This window comes from Urocitellus parryii, unplaced genomic scaffold (genome assembly GCF_045843805.1).
Source record: "Urocitellus parryii isolate mUroPar1 unplaced genomic scaffold, mUroPar1.hap1 Scaffold_61, whole genome shotgun sequence".
Taxonomy (NCBI): domain Eukaryota; kingdom Metazoa; phylum Chordata; class Mammalia; order Rodentia; family Sciuridae; genus Urocitellus; species Urocitellus parryii.
Genome location: NW_027554109.1, coordinates 2263428 through 2278740, shown reverse-complemented (window position 1 = coordinate 2278740; position 15313 = coordinate 2263428). Strand labels below are relative to the sequence as shown.

At 48.2% G+C, this 15313-nt stretch overlaps 1 pseudogene; it reads left to right on the top strand.

Annotated features, from left to right (window-relative positions):
* Positions 1–2227: 2227 nt before the first annotated feature.
* The window catches only part of LOC144249052 (ruvB-like 1), an 89679-nt pseudogene continuing 76593 nt past the window's right edge, over positions 2228–15313 (top strand).

The following is a 15313-nucleotide window of genomic DNA, read 5'->3' as shown; positions in this document are numbered from 1 at the left end:
TCCAAGTATTCCTAGTACTTGGAGGGAATGAGAGATGTTCAGTGCTAAAGCTGGAGAAGTCCCAGGCAATCAGGGATAAATTGGTTACCCCAAATTAAACAAGGTGCCTCGCCAATGAAAGTGACTACAGGCTCAAAGAGAGGGATGTTCTCTGTGAAAACCCGCACTGGGTATGGATGCATGGTGACTGATTACCAGCTCTGGTTGCATAGTTCTTTCCTCATCTTTCTGGAAGCAATGTTCATCAACTCTATGTCAGTAAAAAAAAAAAAAAAAAGACCTTCAATTCTACTTTAAAATTCATAATGACATAAGTAGCATAGAGAAGGGATTTCTGTGACATTTGATGCTATTTTGTTCTTAACTGAAGTTGAGAGATTTATCACATTTAATGGTGCATGCAGAGTCAATCTTATTTTTTACTTTAGAACCCTTGAAAAAATTCCATTTTGATATTTTTCCCCCTTTTTTTTTCTCTGAAATGGCTCAAGGTTTACTAAGAACTACTGAATAATGTTGGGATGCGAGGGTAGAAATAAGTAATTAAAAAGTAAGTTAGCAGATGAAAATAATGAGTTTGGTAAGGACTTAATATGAAGAATACATATTATTCTTTCTCCAAAGAAGATATTTCAGAGGCAAACAAGCATATGAAAAAGTGCCCACTGTTTTTTTTAAAGAGAGAGAGAATTTTAATATTTATTTTTATTTTTTTAGTTTTCAGCAGACACAACATCTTTGTCTGTATATGGTGCTGAGGATTGAACCCAGGCCGAGTGCACTACCACCACCTCTCACGCCACATCCGCAGCCCAAGTGTGTGTTTAATCATTAGGAAATGCAAGTTAAAACTACAAGCACATACCACACTATATACACAAGGGTGTCCATAAACCCTCCAAAAAAGGAGTGCTTGCCTTGCATGCACAAGGCCCTGAGGGCCTCAGTCTTGGGCTGGAGAGAAGAGAGGAGGAAGGACTTAAGGTGAAAGTCGATGGGAGTGAGAAACTGAGAGGTGGCAGAGATGGGATTGTTCAGTGCATGGTTCTGGAAGGTAGTTCTCCATAGGATTATTGGTGTATGTTTCATTGCATTGATTTGGCATTTTAGTACCTATTTAGTGGATAAAAATATAATTGAAGCCAGGCACAGTGGCATATGGCTGTTATCTTTTGTGACTTGGGAGGCTGAGGCAGGAGGATCACAAGCTGGAGACCAGCCTCAGCAACTTATTGAGTCCCTTAGCAACTCAGTGAAACCTTGTCTGTAAATAAAATATAAAAACGGGTGAGGATGGGGCTAAGTGGTATAATGCCCCTGGGTTAAATCCATAGTATAAAAATAAAGAGCATGGATTCCACAGTGTGTGTGCATGTGCAGGGGGGTGTTTTTTAGAACCTTCTTTGAATTCATAAGAAATCTTATCTAGAAACTGGTTTGTAGACTGTGTATCATGTTCCAAAATTAAAATTAAAATGGCAAATATGTGTTCTCCACCTTCATAATGTAAAGCAGTAGAGGGAAACAGACAAACATCGCCTCAATAATGATGTCAATGATCGAAATAAATTAATTAGATTTAAAAGTCAGTCTAGAGAGGACAAAGAAATCACATCAGAGTCAGCAACCCCCACAGCTGGACTGGAACTCAGGCGTGTCTTCACCCTCATGTGAGCTCGCTTAACTCTGGAATTTCTGTTTTCCTCTGGGTGGGTTTTCTTCATCTGCAAAATGGTGCAATGCCATTTGCTTCTGACAAAGTCTCAACTCATTTATTAAGATTCTGCGTAGGTGCCAGGGATGGTGGTGCAAACCTTTAATACCAGCGACTTTGGAGGCTGAGGCAGGAGGATCACAAGTTTGAGGCCAGCCTCAGCAATTTAGTAAGGCCCTAAGATACTTAGTGAGACCCTGTCTCTAAATAAAATACAAAAATGGACTGAGGCTGAGGCTCAGTGATTTAGAGCCCCTGGTTTCAATCCCGGGTAGCAAAAAAACACCCAGAAAAATTCTCCTCAGTGCCACCACCCCCTCAGCTCCTCAGCCAGGGAGCAGAACTCCGGGGCTCATCCTTCTGTGCTCACACCCGCAGAGCAAGCTGGAAGTACTGTTGCCAGGGAAGTCAACCCAGAGCCACAGCGGGAAGTGTGTGGGTGGAACTCTACCGGCAGGTGCCATAAGCGCATGCCTGAGCCAATGGAGAGTGATAGTGTTCCAATATCCTCCAATGGGGCGCCAGCGGAGGCGGGCTCTTGCCAGCCTCCCTAGTAATGGCCACTTGGTAATCCCTGGGGGGTTGCAGGTAGTGGCTCGTGGTTCTGCGTGGGTTGGGCTCTCGGCTGGCACCTTGAAGATCCAGGAGGTGGAGAGTACCACGAAGATGCCGCGCATTGCTTCACACAGCCACGGGAAGGGGCTGGAGCTGGATGAGAGCACCCTGGCCAAGCAGGCAGCTGTGGGGCTCCTGGGGCAGGAGAACCTGCGAGAGGGGCAGCGAGAGGGGCCGGGGGCTTGGGAGCACGGGACCGTCCTAGCATTCCCCAGGACTCAGTGTCACTTTAGTGACCTGGGTTGACCCAGGTGCGTTCCCCGCAGAGCCATACTGCGGCCCTTTTTGTGTTTATTCTGAGACAAGTTCTTGCTGAGCTGCTGAGCCTGGCCTCCACCTTGCAGTCCTCCTGCCTCAGCCTTCAGGTGCCCTGGAATGACAGGCCTGTGCCACCGTGCCCCGACCAACCATCCTTTTTTCAGTCAGGTCTACTTTTATTAAGTGGCAACTGTACCAAATCCCAGCACTTATGGTAATTATTATTATTATTATTATTATTATTATTATTATTATTATTATTATTTTATTTTTTCAGAAAAAATGGCCCATCCATTGGCCACCCAGTTTAGTAATGACAGCTGGGGGTTTGCACTCCATAACCTCTAAGCTGCTGGACCATAGAGTCATGGCCCGTGGTCTCCCTGAAGGCTGAGCAGCTACAGAAACCTGCAATTTACATGAACTTGTGACTATGGCCTCCGAGCCTCCTATTAACAGAAAAGGTCAAAGAAAAGCCTCTGGTTTCTTGTCTATGTCTTTTTTTGGGGTGTGGGGGGTGCCAGGGATTGAACTTGGGGAGCCCTCGACCCCTGAGCCCCTCTACAGCCCTATTTTGCATTTTATTTAGAAACAATGTCTCTCTGAGTTGCTCAGGGCCTCACTTTGGCTGAGGCTGGTTTTGAACTGATATCCTCCTGCCTCAGCCTCCCGAGTCCCTGGGATCACAGGTGTGGGCCACTCTGCCCAGCAGACTTTTCTCTCTCACCTCCACTGTTGGGGCATCCAGAGCAGTGCCTGGAAGGTGCTGGCATCCAGGGTTGGTTGGACCAGTCTGTGAATTGTTTGGACCAGGGACTGCATTTTTTCCCCACTGAAACACAGTAATAGTGACCATTTCGTCCCTCTGTGCTGCAGGCAGGTGATGGCATAGAAGAGTTCATCAAAAGCAAGAAGATGGAAGGAAGAGCCGTGCTGTGGGAAGGACCTTTGGGAACTGGAAAAGTCTTTGTGTTCTCATTGATTTCTGCTGCCCAAGAGGACTATCCTCACGTAGAAGCCAAATGGAATATACATCTTAACTAGTCTTTGTTTTTTGACGTGGGTCACATGTGTGTTTCAGAAAGGAATCTGATCCCAAACTCATGCTTCTTGAATGAAAATCATCCTGGCAAGAGGGGGAGAAAAGTCCTTTGAGGGGTCTGGTTGCTGGGATGGTTCTTGAACTCTTTCAAGTCTCCTTTGCTTGGGAAATGTATCTCTTTTTCTTTTCTTTTCTTTTCTTTTTTTTTTTTTAACCAGTGATTGAACTTGGGGCACTCAACCACTGAGCCACATCCATTTTTTGTATTTTATTTAGAGCCAGGGTGTTGCTAAAGTTGCTGAGGGCCTTGCTAAGTTGCTGAGGCTGGCCTCCAACTTGTGAGCCTCCTGCCTCAGCCTCCTGAGAGATAGGATTGTATGTTTGCACCATCGTGCCCAGCTGAAAATCCATTTCTGTTGGTCCAGGGCCTCCTAAAAATTTGTGACAGCCTATGGCTGTGTCTCAGTGGTAGAGCACTTGCCTTGCACGTGGGAGACTCTGGGTTCAATCCTCAACACCATATAAAAATAAAGAAGTGAAATAAAGGTATTGTGTCCAACTACAACTAAAAAATTAATATTAAAAATTAAAACAAAGATATTATGTCCATGAACAATTAAAAAAAATATTAAAAACATCTTCTGTGGCACATTATTGGAAGGGGAAAATGAGTCATCCAGTATTTTTTTGAATGCAAAATTTGCCCACCACTATTTTGGCTACGAGCATAATTGACAAATAACAGAAACGTTCTTTTGATCTTCAAGGGGCTTCTAGTGTTTTCCGGGCAGAGAAACAGGAAGTCTCCTGATGGCACAAAATGCCTCAGTTGCATGCTGAGCTTCAAACTGTGGGCTGATTTTATTTATTTAATTATTTTTAAAGAAAGAGAGAGAGAGAGAGAGAGAATTTTAATATATATATATATATATATATATATATATATATATATATATATATATATATATTTTAGTTTTTGGCGGACACAACATCTCTGTATGTGGTGCTGAGGATTGAACCCGGGCTTCACGCATGCCATAGGAATGTGCTACTGCATGGGCCACATCCCCAGCCCCTGCTGACTGATTTGAAATGCTGGAATTGGGCAGAGGGTTTGATAATTCCCCTGGAGTTGGGCTTTTCAGGGGACAAAAGAGGACACACGGTGCAGCTACTTGGGATCTGCAAGGGGATTGACCAGATCCTCAGGCTTCCCAGAGCTCCTGGTCTGGGCATGGCTTGTTCTCTGGAAGGGCCTCTTGGCATAAGAGAGTAGGAGCCTGCACTCCTGTATGTAAAGAAGTGGGCTCTTACCAGATGTGGTGGCCCCTGCCTGTTATCTCAGTGACTCTGGAGGCTGAGATAGGAGGATCACATGTTGGAGGCCAGCCTCAGCAGTTTCACCAGGCTCTAAGTGAATTAATGTGACCCTGTTCAAAAATAAACACCCTAAAGTTATGGGCTGCATCTTGGTGGGTATTGATTGATCAGCTGGGAGGCCTGGGGCCGGCTCCTGACCTTTCAGAAGCAGAAACACAATCAACTGTGAAATAAAAGCTTGAATTCTAATTTTGAAGTTGTACATATGGAGTTGCCAGGGTGTGTTGTGTGGTGTCTGATGGTGGATGAAGAAGTCCTGTGTCTGGGGGAAGTTTTTTGAGGCTGGAATGCCATACAGCATGCACTTACAGGAACATTAGCTTGTTCAAGTCATCTTCCATTTTTTGGGGGGGGTTACCAAGAATTGAACCCCAAGAATTGAACCCAGGAGCTCTTGACTCTTCAGCCCCATCCTCGGCCCTTTTTACATTTTATTTAGAGACAGGGTCTCACTTAATTGCTTAGGCCTTCACTTTTGCTGAGGCTAGCCTCCAACTCGTGATCCTCCTGCCTCAGCCTCTGGAGTCACAGCACCAGCATGATAGCAGTTTCCTTTGGTGCTGTTTCTCTCAGTGTTATTTGGTACTTTTTGCCTTCCACTGTTGCTCTTAAGATGTCTGATTTTCAGGGTTGGAACCTTTCTTTCTGGATGTTTTGGAGGTACTTTTGGATAGGGCGCCCTCCCCTGATTTCCCTTTCTTGATGTCCACAGGGCTTTCTGAGTCTCATTGTTTGGTGTTGTTTGTTTGGACACTCATCAGCTCTGAACCCCTGAGTTGTGGACTTTTCCTGTTCTCTCTGTGCTGTTTCTGGAAGTCCAGCTAGGTGAGAGCAGCTCTGCAGCGATTTTTCAACCTGGGCCGATTTGTCCCCCAGGAAATATTTGCCAGTATTTGGAGAATCGTCTCTTGTGGTTTTCAAAACATGGTGAGGGGACTCCTGGTATCTAATGTTAGAGGCCAGTGATGCTGCCAAGCAACCTGCACTGCAAGGCTGTTCCCAAAAAACAGAGGAAATACTGAGTTATCCTTTTTTTTTGGGGGGGGGGCTACCAGGGATCAAATGCAGGGGTACTTAACCCCTGAGCCCTGTCCCCAGCCCTTTTTGTATTTTATTTAGAGAAAGGGTCTTGCTGAGTTTTTCAGGGCCTTGCTAAGTTGCTGAGGCTGGCATCCAACTAGTCATACTCCCACCTCAGCCTCCCAAGCTGCTGTGATGACATGCATGCACCCACACATACTGCTCTCAGTTTCTTAATCCATAAAATACAAGTTAGTGGGCTGCGATTGTGGCTCAGCAGTAGAGCGCTCACCTAGCATGGGCAGGACCTGGGTTCGATCCTGAGAACCACATAAAGATAAAGGCATTGTGTTGTGCCCATCTACACCTAAATCAGTTATATCAGTTCAGTTACCTATATCAGTTCATTATTTGTTGCTAAAGGGAGGGGTGCTTAACTTTATAATGGCTTGATTTTTGAGCATTTTTTAAGATTTAATTTGTTCCCCTAATTTAGGGCTGGAACAAAATTAAACTTGTTTTGAAGAAAAAAATTAAAAATAAATAATGCGACCCTGTTCAAAAATAAACAACATAAAGGTCTGGGATGCATCTTGGTTGGTATTGATTCATAAGCTAGGAGGCCTGATAATATTAAAATATTAAAAAAATACAAGTTAGACTTTCAAGGTGAGAGGCTGTGAAAAGATCAGTGAGATCTATAGAGCTCCATAGGAAAGGGTAGGTATATGTGGCTTTCTTAGATGAGTTTTTTTTAATAATATCATATTTTTTAGTTGTAGTTGTGTATTGGACACAATATCTTCATTTTATTTATTTATTATTATGTGGCACTGAGGATGAAATCCAGGGCCCTGCACATGCTAGGTGAGTGCTCCAACATTGAGCCTCATCCCCAGCCCAGCCCCTTCCATGAGTTTTTAATTGGAGAAAGCTGGGCAAACATGGAGCCATTCTTAACCAAGTATTGATCCTATTTGAATGGAAGGGTATTGGTCGCCCCTTCAGTATTAGGTTGAGGGAGGCAGGGATTCTGTTCAGAGGGACATTTGTCTCTGCCTTTGGGACATTTCCATATCCGCTCACAGGGAGCCTGATGACCGCCTGCCAGCACAGCAGAAGTCCTCTGTGGCCTCCCCTTTTGTCAGGAGAGCAGTGACCCTCATCTCTTCTTCTTCTTCTTCTTCTTCTTCTTCTTCTTCTTCTTCTTCTTCTTCTTCTTCTTCTTCAAGGAGGGACAGCAGGGATTGAACCTGGGGCACCTAACCATGGAGCCAACTCCCAGCCCTGTTTTGAATTTATTTGGAGACAGGGTCATACTGAGTTGCTCAGGGTCTCACTGGTCTGCTGAGGCTAGCCTACAGTTTGCGGTCCTCCTGCCTCGGCCTCCCTAGTTGGGATGACAGGCATGGGCCACCACTACCTGTAGTGTTGCTCTCCACTCATGATGGTGTCTCCAGGTTGTGCTGTAAGGTGACTTGTCAGTTCTTGTGCTGTGGCAGTTTGATGTAAGAAGGTTGTTGGTGGGGAGGAGATGGATGTGGAGAGAAGGATGGTCCCACTTCTCACCATGTTCCCATTGGCCGTCCCTCCCAGGGCTGCAGATAAAGGAGGCCAAGGATGTCTACAAGGGGGAGGTGACCAAGCTCACGCCATGTGAGACCAAGAACCCCATGGGTTGCTATGGCAAGACAATCAGCCACGTGATCATAGGGCTCAAGACAGCCAAGGGCAACAAGCAGCTCAAGGGGAGTCCATCCTAAGCCCTGTCCTCAGCACTGTGGCATCAGGCAATTGGTGTGACCTCTGTGTCCTCCTTTCCTTGGCCTCTGCACTGTTGATGCCACATGGGACACTCAGGATAACACCGTGTAGTATAAAGGGACACCTTGTAGAGGGCTTGGACATAGGTCCATTCATGAGGCAGCTCTTCCTTTGCTCATTGCTCCTGGGAGTTGTGTAGTTAAGTCAAGAAATTGCTTCTGCCTTCTCGTCCCCCACATGATGACCATTGGCCAGCCAGGCACAGTGGAGCATGTCTTTCATCCCAGCTGCTCAGGAGGCTGACGCAGGAGGATCACAAGGTGGAGGCCAGCCTCATCAACTTAGTCAAGGCCTGAGCAGCTCAGGGAGAGCCTGTCTCTAAATAAAATACACAATGGTACTAGGGATGAGCCTCAAGTATAAGTCACCCCTCGGTTCAATTCCCAACACTATCCCCTCACCTCTCCAAAAAGTCAAATTGGACATAATTTTGTTTTCTTTTTCAAAATGTTTTTACTCATCCACTGTGTTATGATTGACTCACACTAGCTCTGTACCTGTCCCCTGCTGCATAGCCAGGTCCCCTGCTGCGGACTTGGGGAGGTATTTTACCTGTGGCTCCTCACAGCTATGTGCCTGTGTGCGCAGACACCATGAATCTCATTTCCCCTGTTTTCCAGATCAAGGCCACAGGCTCAGAAAGAGGCTCAACAGTCATCCTGCGTCCAGTGCTGGCTGAGGGGCAGGGTGACTGTGAGTCCCCTGGTGCTGGGTGATCCCTATTAGTCCTCTGAGCTCTCTGGGACTCAGTTTCTCATCTCCAGACCACTCTCCATCCACCATAGAATCTCTCCATCTTTACTCCTTTTATAATTTGATGATTCTTTGATTTTCTGAGGTGGTTTCTTGGTCACTGGTTTATGGAGATCATGAAAATATCACTTTTTCCAAGGGCTATTTTTCTCTTTCTTAATAGGGAGCTTGGCTCCGCAAACCTCTCTCTCTCTTTTTAATTCCTCACCACATCCTGTCCACTGTGGATTAATGAGATTCTGAGAAGGTGGCCCCTTCTCAGGAATGACACCTTGAGCCAGTTCATCTGGAAAATCAATCGTATAAAAGGGCCTGAGATGAAAAGAGAAAAATTGTCCTCTTCCATGTAGGAGAGAGGACACAGGAACACAGTGGAAATTTGAGCCATCCATTGGTCTGCTTTGTCCAGCTTCTCAAAAAAAGAGGCTAAATCAGAAGAGGAAAATTGTCTTCCAAAACGAAGGTGGTGCCCACCTCTAATCCCAGTAGTTCAGGAGGCTGAGGCAGGATGACCTCGAGTTCAAAGCCAGCCTCAGCCAAACCCAGGACCTAAGCAACTCAGTGAGACCCTGACTCTAAATAAAATGCCAAACAGGGCTGGGGAAAGGGCTTGGTGGTCGAGGGACCCTGAGTCCAATCCCTGGTACACCCAGCCCCCAAAAACCCAAGTCCTTCTGGGAAGTTTTTCAACAAGGATGAGATATTGGGACAGAAGGACATCAGGTGTGTTGTGTGGAGATGTGAAGTTCGAAGGAGGCTTATGAATCTTGACCTGGGGCTCCCCAGCCCTGTTCCTGTTTGCACAGTGCCCAAGGAGGCCAGAGAGGCTGTGTCCTGGCAAGCTCCTGGAAGCTCTGTTGGGGTGCAGTTGTGAACACAATCCACCCATTTTAAGTGTGTGTGGCCCACAGGATTTTGATGCATGACACAGTTCACACTCCCCATCTTAATTCTAGAACATTGTCATGCCCTTCCAAGGGACCTCATTCCCATAAATGGCCTCCTGCTGTCCCTCCCCCTGGCCTTGGCCACCACATACCAACTTTTATTCTGGATTGGCCTTTTGGGGTCCCCCTCCCGCCGAGGGAGCCCTGCATTGGGTGTTAGTCTGTGTCATGTCCCCCGCTGCCTCCCTTTAACACTGGACTCTGTCTGGGGCAGAGATCAGTTTTGTTTTCACAGGGTGGCCATCTGTAGCAGCTTCTCTGGAAGCTCAGCCTCAGGACCTGTCTGCCAGCTGGGTCCTGCAGAGGCTGCAGTCCTTACCCAGGGCACATCCCTGGGGAAGAGCAAGGCCCCGTAGAGCACCGTCAACCTGAGATGTGTGTGCACAGCCCCAGGAGCCAGGAGGTGCTAGGATTTGCTTTTTTCTGGTCCTGGGGTTCTAACCCAGGGCCCTGGTCATAGTGAACTAGTGCTCTGCCACTGAGATGTGCCCCAGCCCCAGGGCCTAGCTATGTGTTCTAGACAGGCCTCCACCTTGGTGATCCTCCATCCTGGACTCCTCTGTGGGTGGTTCTGGGTGCTGTCACATAGATGAGGAGACCGAGGCCCAGAGAGCCGGAATCATGGGCCACGTCAAATGCAGCCTCAGGTGGCTAAGCAGGAAGCTCTGGTGTCCCTAATCCAAGGACTGGAGCTGTAGTGGTGATACTGGGGGGTGCCGTGGGGCGTGGCCATGGACACATGTCCCCTCTAAGGGCAGCTGGGTCCCTATGAGAATGCTCCTACAACTTTTTAACCCCTGAAGGCAAGGCAAGGAAGAGTAATGGTGATATTCTCTTGTCTCCTGCAGGCAGACATGGTCACCCTCAGGTTCACCTCCGGGTGTTCTAAGCCCCCAGTCCAGGCTCTTGTGCCCTGCCACATACACTCATACCCACCCACTCCTAGGGTCGCTGTCTACCTCAAATCTCTGTCTCTCTCTCTCTCTCTCTCTCTCTCTCTCTCTCTCTCTCTCTCATTTTTAGTCCTGTGAACTGAACCCGTAGTGCTTAAGCAGGGAGACAGAAGCCTGCCCTTTTTACTTTGCTTTGTATTGTTTTGAGACAGAGTCTCCCCTTGCTAAATTGCTGAGGGTGGCCTCCAACTTGGCAATCCTTCTGCCTCAGCCTCCTGAGTCCCTGGGATGACAGGTGTGCACCACTGTGCCTGGCAACTCAGGTCTCTTACTGAAAGTTGACTTCCCTTGGGATCAGAAGGAACTGGAACATGTATCATGGTTGTCTGAGTCCCCCTTTGTCTGGTTTGGTTTGGTTTTACCTGAACCCTAGCATTTTTGAAAGTCTGCAGAAGGAGCGATTGGAGGCCAGGGACATCATCTACCTGGAATGTATGCTCCCTGGGGACAGTGCCACGCCAGAGGGTCTGCCAGAGGGAGACCTGGGTGACCAGGGCGTCACTGTGATCAGCAGGGGTTGGTGGGGGAAGGTCAGCAGCTGTCCCTTTACTTAAGTCACCTTGGCTTTTCTCTGTCTTCCTCTCCTGGTGACTTCAGCAGGCAGAGTGTGCAAGACCAAACCCTGTGGGGGACAGGGACCAGACAGCCTTCGTCCCTTCCCGCTGCACCAGGCGGCGTCTTCCATCTTCCTTTATCTCCCTGGTGTCCTTCCCTGAGTCCTGAGCCTGGGGACTGCTCCAGGTGGCTCCTACTCTATCTGCTGCTGCATCCCATGGTGGCTGCACCTCCGTGGTGCATGGATGAGCCTCAGGCCTCGTGTCACCCATAAATCACAACCTAGAACAGCCCAGGTCCCCGGCTCCAGTGAGTCCACTGGATGCTCCTTTTTCAGGAATGAAAAGTAAGGGAAGAGAGTCTTCAGAAAGTCTCAGGTGTTGCCCGGGCTGGTCTGGGATCCCATTGTGGCACCAGGCTGTGGGGCACAATCGGAGGGCGCCATTGGGGGCCATCGGTGGGCAGCGGAGACCTTTCTGTCACTGAGCTCTGTGTGGTCCCGATTCCCCATGGCTCTGCTGGCAAAGGCAGAGGCCGAGGAGTTCACCCTGGAGCCTGATGAGGACATGCCCTGCCCAAGGGCAACGTGCACAAGAAGAAGGAGGTCATCCAGAATGGAATGTTGCATAACCTGGATGTGGCCCATGCTAGGCCCCAGGGACAGGCCCTGCTGGTCCAGCGCATGCCCAAGGCCCTGGTAACCAGTGTTCAGGGCCATGCTTTCCTCCTAGTGGCCCTCTGGGAGGCTCATCCATGAGGACGACATGAGCTTCGGCCCCTTTGTCCCAATGTCCAGATGCTGTCACAGCTGATCTCTGGGCATTGTCTGCCCCTGGCCATCTGCCAGCCTGCTTGGGGCTGCTCTCCACCCCGGGCTGGGGGTTCCTTGAGGGAGCCTTCACAGGGCTTAAGACAGCCTCACAGAGGCTCTGGCCTCTGCAGAGCCTGAGCTCCGAGTTCTCTAGCTCTCAGCTGGTGCTGCTCTGGGTCCCGATGCACAGAGAGTCAGGTTTGCTCTTCATCCTGAAGGGGGCCTCCTCCTCCCCACCAGGAACTGGCTTTCTGCTGGGAATCTGGTTTTTCTTTTTGTCCCTTGGAGCTTTGCCTGGGAGAGGCCAGAGACTCTTGGGATTGGAGTTTCTTCCTACCTGGTCAGAGGTTTTTTAATTTTTATTTATTTATTTATTTTGTACTGAAGCTTAAACCCCAGGGTGCTTACCCATGGAGCCCCATTCATAGCCCTTTTTCTATTTTAATTAGAGACAGGGTCTTGTTGAGTTGCTCAGGACCTCACTAAGTTTCTTAGCCTCCCAAATTGCCAGGATTTTTAAAGACACGTGCCACCATGCAAGACTCTGCTTGATTCTTGCTGGTCAGGGGAAACCTCAAGGGGATCCCTCTGAGTTCAGGAGCCCCTCATCCTTCTCAGAGGTGCTGTGCTGGGCCTGTCCACCTCAGGCTTCCAAGTTGAGTGACATCAGGGACCTGCAAGAGGCAGGACCATGGGCCTTGGTAGCAGCCTTAGAAAGTCCTCTCTCCTACAGGGGGACAAGACATCCTGTGCATGATGGGCCAGTTGATGAAGCCAAAGAAGACAGAGATCACAGGGAGGATGTGTGGCAAGGCCTGAGCCCAGAGGTGAGTTGAGGCCCTGCCTCTGACATGCTCCTGGCTCTGAGCGTCCCCCACCGCTCAGCTCTGAGTCTGCTTTCCCTTTAGAAGCCGTGGCCACACTGTGTGCTCTGGCCCGGCTGAGGTCAGCATCTGCTTCTTTTGAGGTCCCAGAAAGGTCGCAACTTTGACACCAAGCTGTGGGTCTCCCTTGCTCCTTTGTGCAATTATTATTATTATTATTATTATTATTATTATTATTATTATTATTTTATGCCGGTGATTGAACTCAGGGGCCCTTGACCACTGAGCCCCGTTCCAGTACTTTAATTTTTTTTTTAGAGACAGGGCCTGGCGGAGTTGCTTAGGCCCTTGCTAGGTTGGTGAGGCTCTAACTTGTTATCCTCCTGCCTCAGCCTCCCTGGCTGCTGGGATGACAAGCATGTGCCATCGCACCTGGCTCTTACCCAGTCTTATGTTCTTCTTGGGCCCATTACCACTTTACTCTCTGAAAACGTAAGTTCAACATTTATCCACTGTTGCCTTGAGGCCTCGCAGAAGCCTAAGCTTCCTCCATGAGTGGCCAAGAGCAGATCTGTCTCTGAAGTCGGTGTTGACAGCCCTGCATCATGGCTCTGGGTGAGGACAGGCCTCAGATCCCAGTTATTTGGGAACAGCTCCAACTTGAAGACAGGGGGCACTGGTTTGGAAGGTGAGGGCTGGGGACTTTGCTGTTCTGCAGGGGCTGGTGGTTCTGGGCCGAGGCTGGGCCTACTCTGACTCTCCTTGCTCAGGTTTCCTGGGGAGAGGATTCTAACTGCACTTGATAGAAAGTTAATGAACCTGAGCATTGTCACACAGGTCCCCCCAAAGGTCTCTTTGACTGAGTACAGCAGAGGAGAATTCGCATATGAAAATGCATCTCCCTGGGGCTCCTAACTGGGGTATCTTGGCATCAGGCTTCTGGCTAGATGGGGCAACTCCTGGACACTGCACCCCACATAGCTCCTTGGACGGCTTTTTGTGGCATTGGGGGGTGATGATGCCTGCTTTCTTTTTTTTTTAAATGAAGGTACAGGGATTCAACTCAGGGGCTCTCGAACCCTGAGCCTCGTCCTCAGCCCTATTCTGTATTGTATTCAGAGACAAGGTCTCAACTGGGTTGCTCAGGTCCTTACTAACTTGCTGAGGCTGGCCTCCAATTTGCAATCCTCCTGCCTCAGTCTCCTAGTCTGCTGGGGTTATAGGCATGTGCCACAACACCTGGCATGATTCTTGTTTTCAAATGATGACGCCAAACCTGGAATGGGTCCAGTACCAGCCTGCGGTCAGAGAGCCAGTAGGAGAACCAGGCTGCAGGGTTGGGTCTGGAGGGAATTGAGGTGTGGAGAAGAGAGCAGGTGACATTTCAGAGTTCAACCCAGTAGCCCCAGAAACAGTGATTTGTCAAACTGTGAGAGTGGAGCCAGTGTTGTGGTGGAGAGCTCAGTAGGCGCACCAGCTCTAGGGAGTAGTCCCACATCAGATCAGGCTGGAGGGATGAGGAGGCTCAAGCCCTCGGGGACCCATATCACACCATCAGGTGCCCTAGTTCCCACCTGGAGCACTAGACTTAATGCAGGACTAGACTTACCATGTGCCCTGCTGTGCTTTTTGAGTTTCCTCCTTGCTACTGTCCTCTTCTTCCCTTTGGGGCTAGTTGTGTTGCCCCTGTGTAGTTGTGTCTTGGAAACATGTTGATTTTCTTTTGATTATTAATGAGGATTGCAGACAATGCAGATACAAAAGGTTTCATCATGCTGCTTTGCTTCCACCCATGACAGTCAGTTACTGAAGAGGCAGAGAGGTGGGAGAGGAAAAGGCTTCATTGGCAACAATCCAGCATTTCAGAGATGAATGGCTAACTTTCCAATCTGGAACAGTTGGTTGTCAACCACAGAACCAAGGCTCCTCTCCTTGATATTGAATTATCAAGCCCACTTTGCTACTGAGCAGTGAGGTTTGTACCCAACAGAACCTGCTTACACACATAAGTGAAAGTGGGTGTGATACTTTCACTTACATGCAGAAGAGAAATAAAGGGAGGACAATATATGACATGCATTGAAATCTTACTTATAACCAGAAATTTCAGCTGTGGGGAAAGACAGCACGTGTTCGAGTGCTTGCACCTGCTGCTAGTGAAGAAGCTTGAGTTGGTTAAAGAAAGAAAGAAAGAAAAAGTACTAGGATCTAGTTCAAACAAGAAAATCCAAGAGGGAGATGAAGATGGAAATTAGTGTTGGGACACTTAGTGTTGGGACAACCTTATTTAAACTAATAAAAAGGAGAAACTAGATTGAACTAGGGATGACATGCCAAGGTCAATTACAGGCTGCCTCAGTCTACCCACAGGTTGTATTATGACCCTTCCATGGATCCCTTCAGTTGTCAATAATAATGTAAGGGTAAAATTTCTAAGCTGATTCTAAACTGCAAAATTAAAATATAAAAGACCCGAGCATCGCAAAGTTCCTCTGCTACACCCAGAACTTGAAATTCCTGAGATAGTTAAGACAACGCCCTACTGGCCATTTAGCCTAGGGCCCTGTGCAGTTTGTCACAGGGCCCGAACCAATCAGTTTTAATGTGTACCCCGCTT